Here is a 14,948-nt window from a genome sequence, read left to right as displayed (position 1 = left end):
ATCTATAGCTTCGGAAGAAGAAGTAAAACGATGGTTTCCTTTTAGTTTGGTTCGAGGTGCTAACTGATAGAGATCTCATTTCAGTAATTAATATTAGTTTACTGAAATATCATTTACAAGGAACTAAGTGTTTTAAGGATAAAATACAGTGAGAGGTAAAACAATATTTTTAGTCCCATCTCATTGTAGACCGTCTATAAAGGATTGAGTGAGAATTATGATTGTAACAATGGATAATTAATAACGCATATATATTACTTATAGAGCGTTCTATGAATTCAAGAGTGCAATTCTGAGTTTTTAGTGGAGTCATGAGGAATTAATAAGTTAGTAAATTTATGATAACTTAATGGAGCTTAATTTCATAGGCCTATGGTCCCCACTGTACCTTGGATAAAATCATCTAGATAGTCTCAATTAATTGATTTAATTATCAATTAGAATTATCAAAGTTGACCGGGTTAATTTTGGATAGTTTCAGAAAGTTTTACAATTTAGAGAAGAAAATAGATGTTAGGGCAGATTTATTAATTAAGACAAATTGGTGTCTAAATTAATAAATAATTTTAAATCAAGGCTCAAATTATAAATAATTAATTTGATAAAGGATTTAAATAATTATTTAATTAATTAATCAATAGAAAATAGTACATGCATTGATTTTAAGTTCAACGAGCTTATAATTAAATGAGAAATTTCACGGGCCTAACGCCCATGATAATTTCAACCTAATGGCTGATATTATCTATTATTTTATTGATTTTTTAATTAAAATAAATTACCTAATTTAGCCTATAAAAGGAATGCTAAGTGAGAGTTGAAATCAAATTTTTTAAAAACTGGTTTTTGAGAAGATCAGAAGATCTATTCTTGATGTTCTAGGTTTAGATTCTCTCTACAGCATAAGTCTTTTTCTAAGCCTCAAGCTTCTCTTCTATTCTTCTTCTCTTTGTATCTATTTCATGTGTTGAGAATTGTCCACTCTAGTCTAGGTGATTCTGAAGATACTTTGGAAGACTGTGAAGTAATTTGAAGATCGGTTTAGTTTCTTGGTGATACCCTGCGACAGAAAGGATTCAAGGGTTAGAGAAACTGAAGGAATGACTAATATATTTCGTTGCGTATAATGTAAGTGTTCTTATCATTTTCTCTGTTTAAATTCAATTATAGAAACATGTTCTAGGTTGTCTTATATTAATGTATTTATTATATGATTTACATGAAAATCATTAAGATCATGTATAAGTTTTCCCAACAACTAGCCTCAAAGCCTTTGGTAATCTTTATTTTCATGCATGAACATGGTAAAAATTGAATTATTTGATGTGTTGAATAATTGGATTGATTTCATGTTTTTTATGAAGCATATTGATTCTTATGTGATTATTAGAAAATTTGGGTTATTTTGTTGTGTTTTCTATGCAATTAATTTTTCTAAATACTTTATTTGATATAAAACATGGTAAAAATGATTTAAAAAACGTTTTTGGATTGAAAAATCACACAAAATTTTATTGAAATTTTTTTTTCGGGTTCTGGCAGCGGCCACCATTTCCCTGTCCGCGCCCTGCAATAAATTTTCCCTTAAATTTTTCTGGCTCTAGTCGCAGTCACCATTTTACTAGCCGCGGCCTGCGATAAATTTTTTTCTTAAAATTCAAATTTTGAATGTATTTTTTAATGGGTTAATACAAAAATATCATATTTTTTCTATTATTTAAAAATATCTTTTATGAAATACGATATTTTTGTTGATTGATCTTTTAAAAAATAGACATTTTCTACAAAGATTCAAATTCAAATTTAAAAATAAGTTAACTAATTAATTTTAAATATTTTTATATATTAAAATATTAGAATTAAATTATCAGATATTAAAGATATTTTTTAATACTTGATATTTTTTTTTAAATATGATATTTGAAGATGTTAATATATGATTATTATATGGATTTTAAAGTTTAAATTATTTGAAATTTGAAAATTTGTTGACTAAATAGCTTTATGGATATTTTAATTTGTTTAAGATATTTTTTTTCAAAAACAGCTAAGGATATTTGTTTTAAAAAATGTATATCTAGTTAATTTTTTTTTTTAAAAATATCATGTTTTGCAAATGAATCAATAAAATATATTTTTTATAAATGGGAATTAAATTAACTTTGGTTAATTGTTGATAAATCCTATTTAAATTAAATTAATATTTTTCAAAATGACATAAACTAGGTTGACTGTTGATAAATGAAATTCAAAATAACTTTGGTTAATTTTTGATAAATTTCATTTAAATTGACTTATTTATTTTTTACAAAATTTAATTAATTCGAATTTTTGATAGATTCTAGAAAATTAATTGTGGTATTTTTGCAAATGAAATAAATTGTGGTATTTTTGCATAAATTCATAAACTTGCTCATATAGTAACATGATTATGCCCATCCAATTATAACATGTCTGTTTGCACTATATGTGGTATTTTTGCAATTGAACTTTGATGCATATAGTGACCCATATATGTTGCTTATTATATGGATTTTGCTAAATAAAACATTCATAAAAATGATAGGTTTTATTTGGGCTCATTAGAATATGTAAAGTTTAAATTCATCTCTTATGGGTGGTTTCACTTGTGAATGCCTATTTTCTTTGCATGATTATAGTGGGCCTAATCAATTGATAAAACGAATGTTTAAATTCATGTCTTTTGGAACTTGTATGGAAGTATGGGGGCCTTAGTAGTGGGAACAACATATTGGACCTAGCCCTCCTCCATGCAAGCTCAATTGTCAAGGCTCATTTTCCTGAGTTGCACTTAATTGTATAGGTTCATTATAATAGTTAAACATACATATTGATTAGCAACAAATTAATCCTAATTAATTAAATTTGTTTCAATGTGACACTTTCGAATTAATAGAAAATTATAAGACTTTGGTTTTAAAAATTTAAATTTACAATTTTTTGGAGAACCACAGTCATTAATTTTCAAAAATTAATAATAAAAAAATATTATTTTTTCATTCGTAATGAGCTTATTTTAAAAATTTATATTCGATCTCCACTATCGGTTTAACAAGGTCAATAACTTACTGGGGCCTCGAGACGCTTTGATTCGTCCCCCTATAGAAGGTGTTCATTAGTTATTTTGACAAGGCTATATTTCGAAAGATAGATAATTATAGGTCAAATTCTACTAGACTCACCCTTACGGTGACTGTTAGGACAAAATCTATTAATTATTGAAACTATGGGTCTGGCTCATAAAATAAGAGATTTTGTTTTCTTATTTTGATCGAATAGTAGGTTGTTAATAATGGTGTCCATCATTGTTGATGCGGTTTTTCGCCAATAGTGTTTTACGTAATTAGCTGGGATAGATTAGTGCTTAATGATAAACCGTAATAAGGAAAATGACACTTAGAAATGCTAGAAACGAAATATCAAGAACACTCGTTCATTTTTACGTGGTTCAGAGGTTAAAATACCCCTAGTCTACGAGTCTGTATTATTACTGTATGTCTCTATATTTTGACAGAGTATTTGCATAATTGAGAAAAACCAACCCTTTACCCTATCCAAGATCTTGGTATTTATAGAAAAATAAGTCATGGGTAGGCGTTTGGGCCATCACGTGAATCTAAATCCCTCCTGTGACCTGTCTTGCACTAATGATGAATATTACAATTTATATTAAGGTGTGGTCTAATCATTAGGTAAAATAGATCATGGGTCATCTAGCATAATCTGACATGTGATGTCTGATCATGCACGTTTAAGTTACGTGTCCGAGAATTCAGGGATAAACGGACATGTGATGTCTGATCACGCACGTTAATATATAACGTATCCAGGTTTATAAAGGTTCCTGGAAATGGAAGATCTCTAGCGTACCCCGACTTGAACATAGCGCCAGCTTGTGTCTTATTTCTTCGCATTCATCAGCTCGTGTTTTATACTTGGGGAGTCGCACTGCCTTCACATAGGAAATATGAACTCGTGGATCATCTAGTACTGTTCTTGGCTAGCCAGCTTTACTCGAGCTGCCTAAAAGACCCGGGCTGAAATATCAGGATGTACATTTGCCCCCCAAGTCCCTGCCCGTGTCTTATGACATCATTTTCTGACTGACACGGTAAGGGCTTTTAAACTTCTACCGCGATTACCCAGGTTCGGCACTACTTGAGTACGTGACACGTGGAGTGCCGTAATTGGTGTCTGTTCGAGTTTCAAGGATTGCATTAAATGGCATGGCCAACTTTTTTCCGCCGTTCCGTCTTTCGAAACACTATCCTCGGATCTTGCATCAATTTGATCCGACGGTCCACATCGTTTTATGCCTTTTACGTATAAATAAGGTTGGCAATTTTTAGGATCACCACCTTTCATTTGAAATCTTTCTTCATCATTTCTCTTATGCATTTCCAACCTTTCTTCTCTCTCAGAGGAATCTGAAAACCCTCTATGGTAAAAAACCTCAGAAAACCCTCTTGCTCAGGAGTCTTCCAGGAACTCTCCCTTGCAAAGTTTACCTTTCTCATCTGAAGAACATACTGTAAGTCTTTTGGTTTTGCCGAATTTTTTTCTTTTACTGGTTTCTTGGTTTTCTTCCCCCCCCCCCCCCCCCCCCCCCCCCCCCCCCCCCCTTTTTTTTTATATATGTCATGCCTATCTGCATTTATCTATAGTCCATATTAGACTATTCCCTGAATATTTTTGGCACATAGGCTTCAACTTAGGTTTATTGAGTAGGCCTTAAAATATCCCTAGAATTGTGATGTTCATAAAACTGGGCAATTTCTTGGTAACTTACGGGGGATTTTAGGAAATGCCCACTCAGGATATGGGAGATGAAATGTTTTTAGGGTTCGAAACTAGGTTGCTTAGGGGCTACGCTTCTTGGATGGTTTTCCTATTCAGAAGAAAGGTGGCCTGATTTTCTGACACACATATCCCTAAACATCAGGGGCCTGCTAGGAAACTTTGGCGCGTAGCATGGGTAGCATGTGGCATCATGCCGGGGGCTGAGATTATCCTAACCCATGTACTAAAAACACCAGCCTTCCTTTGTGCTTTCTTGCCTTTATAAAAATTCTAGGTCGTCTACTAAGTGATTCACCGTTCTTGTTCGCTAGGCGATCAGATGGCGCCCAAGAAGAACGTATCCAAAAAGAGTGCAGCTGGCTCATCGTCCCAATAGGCCAATAAGGGAAAGGAGGTCGCTGCAGAATCCATTATTCCCCAGTTCGGTCCTGTGGTGGAGAAGGAGGTCGTGGTCGGACCTGATGCATTCTTCGAGGCAGAGAATATAGCGTCCAAGATCACGACCCAAGGAAGGGTCAATAAGATCATGTTGTCACACAACATTGAGGACGGGACTGGCGTCCTTATTGCCCGACCTCCATTTGAAGGGGAGCGGAGCTGCGCACCACTCCAGAACGACTTCCCAGCCTGGAGTGATGAGCACCTAAAGGCAGGGGCCTTCCTCCCCCTGACCAATGCTTCGCCGACTTCCTCCATTACGTGAATTTGGCGCCGTTTTAGCTCCACCTGAATTCATACCGACTGCTGGCGGGGTTGAAGTACCTCTTCCTAAAGCATGAGTGGGAGGTCCCCACCCCTGTGGACATTCTCTACTTCTCCTGCCTCAACGCCAGCCCGGATCAACGGGGACGAGGTGACGGGTTTTACTATCTGACCTGATTCCCAAATTCACCCGCAGTCATCGAGCTGCCCAGCCATCCCAACGACTTTAAAGATCAGTTCTTTATGTAGAATGGGTTTCACAGCTGTGAACTCCGATATTTCAACCGTCCTCGTAAGTCTTCTTTCCTTTCGTAGCTCGTGTAATTATTCTCTTTGTACACAGAGTATTTTTGCGTGTATATTGACTTAGTATCTTCGTGCAGCCATTTTTGCGAGGACGACCAAATCTGTGACCCTCGGGGGTCAATACGATACTCTAGCGGGGCTTCCGCCCAGCGAGAAGCTACCGCCAGCTCATATCTGATGACACGATGTTGGCGTGTAAGCTAATTACTGAAGGCCAAACTCTGGCCTTGAGAAGGACTCGGGCCAACTTCCCAATAGTCCGCGAGCTGGTGCCTATCCCCGAGGGGGGTGCTGAAGCCGACGAAGGCAAAGAGCAAGAAGAAGCTGAGGTGCCACTCGTACGAAAGAGGCGAGCTCCCAAGGTCGTTAGAGACCCTAATGTGGAGCGAGCTTCGTCAGGGGCAGCAGCCGCCCCCTTCGGCCAAGGTAACCCATACCCCTTTAGGGATTTAGATAGGGCTGTCGTCGACCTTAGGCTAGTTATGTTTAACCCAAACCAGCTCGTACATCGCCACCCCAATGACACTGACCATAACATAACCTTGCTTCAGTGTGTGGATAATTTCTTGGTACGACGCGACATGGGCCATCCTAAAGGAAATGTAGTCGTAGACAATATCCTATCCTTTAGGTCAGCCCTTTCTGAAGAGTACGGGACCAACCTTAGGTCGTGGCCCTCCTTTCTCCAGGGTGTCTTTGCCCCTAGACTTAGGCAATATGTGGAGGAGTCCAGCCGCGAGGTAGAAACTGAGCCTGAAACTCCCATAATCCAAGAATTTATAGACTTAGGCTCCCCTTCTCCTATAGCAGTTCCAAGGCCGGAGGTCGTGGCAATAGAATCCTCCTCTAGCTCGGGGGGTAGGACTTTCTGTTATACCCTATACATGTATACATATTTTATGTAGACTGATGATTTTGTATATACCTTAACGTCTTTTCCACTCTTTTTCAGGCGAGGAGATGGCACAATCTGGGGCCCCTGACATCCGCGTGATTTTCCAGGAGGGAAAATCCAGCTCCGGGCCACTCGTAAAGAAACCCTGGCCTACACCAAAGTAGACGCCTCTTGCTGCTGTGATTACCTCCAAATCCTCGGCTAAGGGGAAAGGCTAGAGCTCGGCAGCTCCAGCTGCTGCGGCTCAGGAGAAGAGGGGTCTGCCTGCACCTCCTCCCCGATTTCCTTCGGGCCCTGCTTGGGACCAGGCAGCACCAGCTAGTCCCCCAGCTCCGATGGTCCCTGCCACCACTGTACGCATCCCGGTCAACACCCAGGACCTAGAGAAGATCCCATACACCTTTTGGGGGACTATCTACGAGACAGCGAACCATACGGTGGAGCATTTTTACAAGGCCAATCCGAAGGACCTGAGGGTGATTGAGGAGAAGAGCCCGGAGAATGTCATGGAATCTGTGCTGGGGATGAACCTCACAGTAAGCCAATTTTCCTTAACCTAACATACTCTTTTGATTTTATCCTGGTATGTGCCTAACTTCTTTCTTACTTTTTGCAGGTGGTCTTAGCTCAGCACCGTAGTATAGCTCGGGCTAGGGCCATGAATGAAGAGCTTAAGGCCAAGCTCCATACCGCTCAGACCGCCCTGGATGCTGCCCAAGCTACCCTCGTAGTTGCTCAACAAAGTGAACTAGGTGCCAAGGCTGCCTTATTAGTGGCTCAAGAGGGCGAATAAAATGCAAAGGCTTCCTTAATGGTGGCTCAAGAGGGCGAGTAGGTTGCAAAGGCTTCTTTGGCTGCCCTTCAAGCTGAGCTTGCGGAGGCCAAGGCCAAACAGCTGGAGGTCGAGGCTGCTACTAAGGAGGAAAAGGTGGCCTCGGCCTCCTTCTCCACCATGGGGACGAACTGGGAAATTGGGGATTCTGTGGCGACCTCCTTTCCGGAAGATGAATTGGCTGCACTCTTTTTGGATACGTTCTTCTTGGGCGCCATCTAATCGCCTAGCGAACAAGAATGGTGAATCGCTTAGTAGACGGCCTAAAATTTTTATAAAGGCAAGAAAGCACGAAGGAAGGCTGGTGTTTTTAGTACACGATCTGGGATAATCTCAGCCCATGGCATGACGCCACGCGCTACCCATGCTACGCGCCTAAGATTCCTAGCAGGCCCCTGATGTTTAGGGATGTGTGTGTCAGAACATCAAGCCACCTTTCTTCTTGAATAGAACAACCATCCAAGAAGCGTAGCCCCTAAGCCAACTAGTTTCGAACCCTAAAATATTTTCATCTCCCATATCCTGAGTGGGTATTTCCTAAAATCCCTCGTAAGTTACCCAGAAATTGCCCAGTTTTATGAACATCACAATTCTAGGTATATTTTAAGGCCTACTCAATATACCTAAGTTGAAGCCTATGTGCCAAAAATATTCTGGGAATAGTCTAATATGGACTACGGAGAAATGCAGATAGGCATGACATATATAAAAAAAAAGGGGAAAGGAGGAAAACCCAGAAACCAGTAAAAGAAAAAATTTCGGCAAAACCAAAAGACTTACAGTATGTTCTTCAGATGAGAAAGGTAAACTTTGCAAGGGAGAGTTCCTGGAAGACTCCTTAGCGAGAGGGTTTTCTGAGGTTTTTTGCCACAGAGGGTTTTCAGATTCCTTTGAGAGAGAAGAAATGTTGGAAATGCAGAAGAGAAAAGATGAAGAAAGATTTCAAATGAAAGGTGGTGAATCCTGAAAATTGCCACCCTTATTTATACGTAAAAAGCATAAAGCAACTTGGACTGTTTGATCAAACTGATGCAAGATCCGAGGATAATGTTTCAAAAGATGGAACGATGGCAAAAAGTTGGCCAAGCCATTTAATGCAATCCTCGAAACTCGAACAGAAGCTAATTACGGCGCTCCATGTGTCACGTACTCAAGTAGTGCTGAACCTGGGTAATCACGGCAGAAGTTTAAAAGCCCCCACCGTGTCAATCAGAAAATGATGTCATAAGACACGGGCAGGGACTTGGGGGGCAAATGTACGTCCTGATATTTCAGCCCGGGTCTTTTAGGCAGCTCGAGTATAGCTGGCTAGCCAAGAACATTACTAGATGATCCACTAGTTCATATTTCCTCTGTGAAGGCAGTGCGACTCCCCAGGTAAATAACACGAGCTGATGAATGCGAAGCAATAAGACACGAGATGGGGACACATATGAAGCACAATGTTCGAGACGCGAGCTAGCGCTATGTTCAGGTCGGGGTACGCTAGAGATCTGCCACTTCCAGGAACCTTTATAAACCCATGTGTGATCAGACATCACATGTCCGTTTATCCCTTAATTCTCAGACACGTAACTTAAAAGTGCATGATCAAACATCACATGTCTGATTATGCCAGATGACCCATGATCAGGTTTACCTAATGATTAGACTGTAACGACCCAAATTTCCTAATAAGGTTTAGGACCTTGATTAGGAGGCTGGGAGGGCCATAATTGATTTACTGTGTTATTATGTGATTATATGCATGATTATGTGGGTCATATTATTATATGATGATAAAGGCATGCATGGGACTATATACTCTGCTGTGAGGGTATTATGGTAATTTGGCTCATTGAGAGCGTAATTGTGTGTATATTGGTAGGCTAATGTTGAGACCACATTATTATGTGGATATATCTGTGATCTGAGACTCGAGACGATCCTAGTGAGCAGATTAGCGAAAAAGTCATGGCGGGGATTTATACCCGGCTCGGGGTGAGCCTGGGGGTATAAATGGGAATTTAGTGAGTATACTGGAGCCTATTCTGATATCGAGGAATATTATTGGTGATTAATTAGGTATTGGGTGGTAAGCGGTAAATATTAGAGACACTCGAGGAGTAGCGGGAATTGGGGTGAAATGACTAAAATGCCCCTAAGTGGACTAAAGGGTTTAGAATTAATAGGGAGGGAATTTTGGTCAATTGGATTTTTAAAGATAGATACTATTGAGGCTTTATGTTAGTGGAGGTGGTAGAATGTAACAGAAGTCTGAAGAGAAGGAAAAAGAAAGGAAAAGAAAGGAAGGGAAAGCAGAGTAGTTTTCCTAGAGTCGGTTTGTGGTTTTTCTCACCATTTCTCTTCATTCTTCCTGGAGAAAAATGCAGAGGAGAGCTAGGTCAACTAAGCCATAAGGTTTCTGAGCTAAGCTTGAAGATTTGGCAAGGATTTAGCAAGGATAGGCCATCTACTTGAGGTAAGGTTCTATAGAGTTCTTCAGTTTCTGGTTTTGGCTTTGAACTATGGTGCTTAAGTTGAATCTGATGGGGACTTTAGGGAATTTAGGCCAAAGGGTGAGGAAAAGCAAGCTAGGGAGGTGTAGAGGCTGTCTTAAAATCGAACTCCATTAAATGTATGAATTCTAAGCCTCCAACTCTGAAGTTTTGACTGGTTTTGCTGAGTTTCTTAACTTAGGGACAGCTATGGTGGATTCTAGGATTAGAGATGCATGTGATTGGGTTTTGAGTTTTTGTTGTGCTTGGGATGAGTAGAATATGTTTATAAGGTTGTTTATGAGATTGGCAAAGGATTGGAGAAGTTTTGGTTGAGTTTGGTTCGAGGAAATCGCAGGAAGAGAAATTTGGAGTTGGCCTGTCTGTGACTAGCGCTAGCCTTTGGGCGCTGTAGTGCTAGACCAAGCTTTCTGTGGGAATTTGGTTCTGTTTGTAGCGCTATAGCGCCCTCTTAAGAGCGCTGTAGCGCTGCCCTATTTCCAGAAAGGGATTTTAGGGTTATTTGCAAGGGTTTTTGACCAAGGGTTTGGGGTTTAGTTCCATCACCTTGTTTGGTGGAACTAGAACTTCCCGGGGGCTCAGGATTGGTCCCGAGGCTAGGTTTTGGACTTGAGGTTTGGTGATGACTTTGACCTATGATTGTGTTTAGGTGAGCGCTAGGGCTCAGGAGGGATCGTGCTCAAGGAGTCAAGTGATCAAAGCTAGTGAATCGAAAGGTAAGAAAGCTGCACCTGATTATGTGGCTAGGTTGGGACTAAGTGTTCCCTATGTTTGTATGCATTGTTATGTGAATGTGATTAACCATGTGGACACGGTGGGACTAAGAGATCCCTACATTTGTATATCATGTCATGAGATGGTATTATTATGCCATGGGACATGCGATAACCGGCCTAAGAGTGTCGGAATCAATATTTGCGCACAGGGCGCGGCTCGGCCACTGGTAGCTGAGGCAGCTTATTTATCACTGAGCTCGGTTAAGCTGGCCGGAGTTAGTGAGTATTACACTGGGGGCGGCCCGAGAGAGCTGAACAGTGTATTAAATAGAGGGTGCGACTAAGGGCGCTGACCCTGAATATCATTTGATGATGTGATAAACTGTTGATTATGATCGCGAATATTGTGCTATGAACATGATTTGTTGGCTGTTTGGATGAAAAACTGTGAATCTGTTGTGTGTTATCACTGATTGGATAAATGCTATGAAACGCTGAATTCCTGGTTGTGCATTGTGGGATACTTGATAATTGATGTTGAACTTGCTATGTTATTATGCTTTCTTGTTGGGCTTCGGCTCACAGGTGCTACGTGGTGCAGGTAAAGGCAAGGGTAGGCTGAATCAACCATGAGTTGGAGAACTCTGGGGGCGAGGTGTACATTGTCAGCTGCTCGGCTGCCACGGTCGAGGAATTGTACAGGGACGGAAACCTAAAATATACATTTTGCCATTAGAGTGGCGTGAATTATTTGTAACTCTTGAAATTAGTTGTAACTAAGACGTCTAAACCCTGTTTTGAGTTTCCATGTATTAAACTGTCATTTTTAAGGAAAATAGCCTGTTTGTGACCAAATTCTTTTATTCCTAATCCGATGATGACATTGAATTCACACTTTGTTTAAATGACTTGATTAGCAAGTCTTGCACTATTTTAAATACACAGTGTAACGGTCTTGGTTATCTAGGGCGTTACATAGACCATACCTTAATATAAATTGTAATATTCATCATTAGTGCAAGACATGTCACAGGAGGGATTTAGATTCACGTGATGGCCCCAACGCCTACCCATGACTTGTTTTTCTAGAAATACCAAGATCTTAAATAGGGTAAAGGGTGGGTTTTTCTCTGTAATGCAAATACTCTATCAAAATATAGAGAGATACAGTAATAATACAGACTCGTGGACTAGGGGGATTTTAACCTCCGAACCACGTAAAAAGGATCGAGTGTTCTTGATATTTCGTTTCTAGCATTTCTAAGTGTCATTTTCCTTATTACGGTTTATCATTAAGCACTAATCTATCCCAGCTAATTATGTAAAACACTGTTGGCGAAAAACTGCGTCAACAGTTTATCCCATATCAAATAGTGGCCAGTCCCGACCCCAAAGACGGTGGCCCGCAAGGTGTTTGGGACTGGGTCCCAAAAGACGGTGTCATGCATTTTTAGGACCAGTTTGGCCATCCTTATTTGATTATGATAATATCAAATAGTGGCCACTAGGATAGCGTACACTTTAGGCAGTCCCGACCAAATAAGTGGGAGAAAACGCGGGACTGACACCATACAGTTTGGCCAGTCCTATTTGATTATCCCATATCAAATAGTGCCCAGTCAAGAGAAAATGCGGGGACCATCAATATACGATGCTAGGAAGGGTCTACAGTGACACGCGTCCGAAGGGTCAAACCGGACGCCCAGCCCAAAGGGTAGCAAGAACCCTTCAACAGTCAGCTGCTTAACCTAAGCAACCAAACTGGAACCATGTGACATGGGTAGGGATGAGCAGGGATAGCATTCCTAGCCACTATACAATGTCCCAAACTAGTCAACCATATGGTTTCTTGCCTTTCTTTGGTCACAGAAACCAGCCAAGTCCCTGCCCAGCCCGTTGGAGCGGTAATGGACGTTGCTGCTATGGCTCAAACCGTTTCCCAGAATAACCAATGGGGAGGTAGCAAGAGGAAGGGAAGTGGTGAGGGCGGCCAGAGTGGTTCAAAGAAAAACAAGCCCGTGGAGAAGTTCAAACCAATCTATGCGACTTATGCTGACCTCATGGATACTAGAGAGCGCATTTTCTTGGCAAATTCTGCCCGCCTTCCGTGGAAAAAGTCGGAGCCTCTAAAAAATCAAAGGGAGAAGAGAGACCCTTCAAAATTTTGTCAATTCCACAATGGCATTGGTCACAACACCGATGATTGTAGGCACTTGAAGGATGAGATCGAGACACTCATCAAGGCCGGACCTTTGGCTCAGTATGCCCGGAATTGAATCACTATTAATCAGCTCGCTGGGCAAAACATTCAATCAGCTTTGGAAGACCCCGCAAATCAGACCGGAGCTCAGGTGAATCAGGATACCCCTCCTCTGATAATAGGGGGAGAGATAACAACCGTCTCTGGAGGCCCTCATTTAGCAGGCACGAGCAAAGGTGCCCATAAGAGATATATCAATGAGCTGAGGTCTCACAATGGAGTTGAGTTCGTCCCGGAGCAGCGTTTATCTAAGCAACAACAATTGGAGAAATAATCAACCAGTTTTACTGAAGGAGATGCTAGTCAAGTCCAGTTCCCGCATAATGATCCTTTGGTCATAACCGTCCAGCTCGCCAATCGGAGAGTTAGGAGGACACTAGTGGATAACGGGAGTTCTGTGAACCTGCTATTCAGGTCCACACTGGAGAAAATGGGATTGTCTGTGACCGAGCTGAAGGCAACCTCCATGATGCTGTATGGGTTTTCCGGTTAGGGATCGGCAGCTATCGGAATGATAGAGTTAGTGATAACCTTGGGTGAGGGACCACGAACTGTTTCCAAGCTTCTTGAATTTGTGGTCGTCGATTGTCCGACCGTGTACAATGCAATCTTGGGTCGACCCACACTGATGGCATTCGAAGCCATAACATATGTCCGCCACCTTGTGATCAAATTCCCCTCATCTACGGGAATATGTATTGTTCGAGGCGATCAACTTGTTGCCAGGGAATGCTATAGCATTTCCATGAAGGGAAAATCACAACCCAGGCAGCAGACGATGGCCATAAAGGATGAAGGCAAGGAGTTCCATGAAGTAAGAACTTATCCTGGGATGGAAGAACCAAAGCAAGCTAGTGGCAGGGGTACCACCCTTACTTATGATATTGATCCACGAATAGGCGAAGATAGATCCGAGCTCCAGGCTATTGAAGAACTCAAAGAAGTAAACATCGATCCCAAAGACGCTTCGAGAATGGTTAAGCTCGGGAAAAATCTTGGCGTTGAGAGAAAGGCGGAATTGGTAAAATTTTTACAAGAAAATCTAGATGTTTTCACCTGGTCTCATGAAGACATTGTAGGGATCAGCCCGAGTGTCATCATGCATACCCTTAACTTGGACAAAAGCATGCCTGCAAAATCCCAGAAACAGAGGCGTCTGGGTACAACTCGAGCTGAGGCACTGGAAGAAGAAGTAGCTCGATTATTAAAATGAAGTTTTATTCGCGAAGCTAAATACCAAATCTGGGTCGCCAATCCTGTCCTGATCCCAAAGCCAAATGGAAAATGGCGGACCTGCATCGATATCTCTGATTTAAACAAAGCCTATCCCAAGGATTGCTTCCCATTGCCAAGGATTGACCAATTGGTGCATGCCACCGCAGGACATGAGCTCGTGTCCTTCATGGATGCGTACTCTGGATATAATTAGACCACTATGAACCCCACGGACCAGGAGCATACTAGCTTTATGACTCCAGCCAACGTTTAATATTATAAAGTCATGCCCTTCGGACTGAAGAACGCTGAGGCTACCTACCAGAGATTGGTCAACAGAATGTTCGCTGATCAGATCGGGAAAAACATGGAAGTGTATGTTGATGATATGCTGGTCAAGTCAAAAACTATCGATAACCATGTTCCCGATCTGAAGGAATGTTTTGAGATCCTAAGGAGGTATAGTATGAGGTTAAACCCCCAGAATTGTACTTTCGGAGTGGCATAAGGAAAATTTCCGGGGTTCATAGTCAATACCAAAGGGATAGAGTGTGGCCCGTGTGGCCACGCATGTAAGGGCACCATCAATAGTCATCGTCTCTTGACCCGTCCGTGTGCCCTTCGGACGCGTACGTGTCTCTTGACGCGGGTCACCGTCTCTTGACCAGTTTGGTGTCCTGCATTTTCTTGACCAATCTATATC

The sequence above is a fragment of the Humulus lupulus genome, chromosome 3, assembly GCF_963169125.1.
Source record: "Humulus lupulus chromosome 3, drHumLupu1.1, whole genome shotgun sequence".
Lineage (NCBI taxonomy): Eukaryota > Viridiplantae > Streptophyta > Magnoliopsida > Rosales > Cannabaceae > Humulus > Humulus lupulus.
This window is presented reverse-complemented; position numbering follows the sequence as displayed.